Below are 2,296 nucleotides of genomic sequence, written 5' to 3' on the forward strand. Positions count from 1 at the left end.
CACCATGGGTCACCACTGCATATGCAGTTGCCCAAAGAGCTGAGATTCGAGAAATTTTATCTTTCACAAATACAAATGTACAAAAAAGACAACTCTTCATTTATTGAGGGTTTCAGTGTTTCTACTTACATACACAATGCCTATACACAAAGGTAATGTTGTGAAAGTATACTTTCAAGAACTCAAATTTGCAAAAAAGTGCATAAAATGAATTAGAATGCTCTAAAAGTCTTGATACAATTTATACCTCCAGTATTGGAAATGATGCAAAGAAGAAATACACAGCATAGCAAATTGTAAAAAGTAATGCTGATAGCCCTTCCGCTGCAGCAGCCATTGAAGAGCCCTAGCCATGGCTCTGCACTACCCCGTGGCTGTGGGCCTTAACAAGGGCCACAAGGTGACCAAGAACGTGAGCAAACCGGGGCATAGCTGCTGCCACAGGCGCCTCACTGAGCATACAAAGTTAGTGTGGGACATGATCCAAGAGGTGTGTGGCTTTCCCCTGTAAGAGTGCTGTGCTATAGAGCTGCTCAAGGTCTCCAAGGACAAATGGGCCCTCAACTTCATCAAGAAAAGGGTAGGGACACATATCTGTGCCAAGAAGAAGCAAGAGGAGCTTAGCAATGTCCTGGCCACCAGGAGGAAAGCAGCTGCAAAGAAGTTCTGAGCCCCCTCTCCCCTCTGTGCAGAAAACAACTTTTACAGAAAAAAAACTAGTAATAATAATGCTAACAATTTAAAATAGTGGAAAAAAGAAACTAAAAAAAGAAAGAATAAAACCAAAAATGTAACAGAAAATTTGACATATGAAGAAGTGTATCAGAGGGATAGATTACGAGCAATTGCATGGAGGTAGTCCACCCCTTGTGGATGCCTTGCTAAGCACATTTATCTTCTCAACCACTGTAAGTACAGTTTATCTCCTTAAACTACACTTAATTTTCAAATAAAGATACTAACAAGGTAATAGTCCCACTTAACATGATGCACCTAACATAATGCAACTAACCTGCAAGCAACCGAAAATGCGCTGATTCTTTCCCCAGAATTCGGCTCTCAGGATTTCAACATGCAGGATTTTAATTTTTAGGGGATTGTGATTTTCAGGATATTAGATGTTAGGAATTTTAGACTTAGGGATTTTGATCTTTGGGGATTTCAACAATCGAGATTATGGCTTTTGGGATTATGTCTTTCAGGGTTATGATGAGCACCACCTGAATCCCCCCTCCAAATTAAGATATTTACTTTTTTGCTCAGTTCTACAGTAACATTGAACAAAATAATTTCAGAATTGCTACATCTATACCCCTACCAACAACAAACCTACTAAGTCAGAGTTCAAGATTTGTTTGTAGATCTTTTTATCTTTAGACTGAGGGCATATAGTTAAAGTATTACGTTCAAAAGTTAATTGAATTCATTCTTTATTTTTTTCTTCAGCGATTATGTGAATATTATTTATTTGAAACTCAGTCATTTGTTTCTATTTGAATTCAATTTTCCTCAACTCCCATCTTTTGGGCTTAATTATATTTATAAATAAACGAACAGTAGCATTAATGTTTTAATTTAATTAATGTTCATTAATTAACATCTCCAGTATCAAAACTAGATAAAATGTTATACTCAGAGAAGTGTCACTCACTCTTATATCCCTTTAACCCCTCCCACCCCTTCCTTGTAGTTAACCAATTTCACTAGTTTCTAATTATCCTTCCTATGTTTATTTTTTCAACATGCATTCTTATTTTTCCCCTTAGGAGTCAGAGTATTTTTATTCAACAAAAATATGGAACAATATCTGGCAAATACTCTGTGGACATAAGTGGTTCAAGACAGGGTTGCCAAGTTGTGATGCTCAAATACAAGGAAAAAAACACACAGAAGGAAAGATGGAATGCAAGTTTTCACATGAGAGAATGGTTGAACTTCATGAGAATTTAGGACTCTCTTCTGTCTGTCCCTGGTTGCCCTTTGATATGTAGTCAGCCCTCTACTGCTTAAGTACCTCCAGAGAGGTTAGTAGACAATGCAACACGGTGGTAAAGAGCACACACTCTGGAATCAGAGACTTATCATAAACTAACTGAGTTACTGAGCGTATCACTCAACTTGTATGAACCTTAGCTACTTTACTGTAAAATGCATGTAATGATATCCACCTTATAGGGTGGATGAGAAGATAAAAGTGCTTAGTGAAGCATCTGATACAGTTAATATGTTAGATTTTTTTCACATCCATTATTATTAATGTCATCTTGGGCAGCTGATTAACGCCCTGAGTGTACGG

The 2,296-nt window shown here is 37.4% G+C and overlaps 1 pseudogene; it reads left to right on the forward strand.

Annotated features, from left to right (window-relative positions):
• Nucleotides 1-352: 352 nt before the first annotated feature.
• On the forward strand, nt 353-670 carry LOC134379125 (large ribosomal subunit protein eL36-like; annotated as a pseudogene).
• The last annotated feature ends 1,626 nt before the right edge of the window (nt 671-2,296 follow it).

The sequence above is a fragment of the Cynocephalus volans genome, chromosome 5 (assembly GCF_027409185.1).
Source record: "Cynocephalus volans isolate mCynVol1 chromosome 5, mCynVol1.pri, whole genome shotgun sequence".
In the NCBI taxonomy this organism is placed as follows: Eukaryota; Metazoa; Chordata; class Mammalia; order Dermoptera; family Cynocephalidae; genus Cynocephalus; species Cynocephalus volans.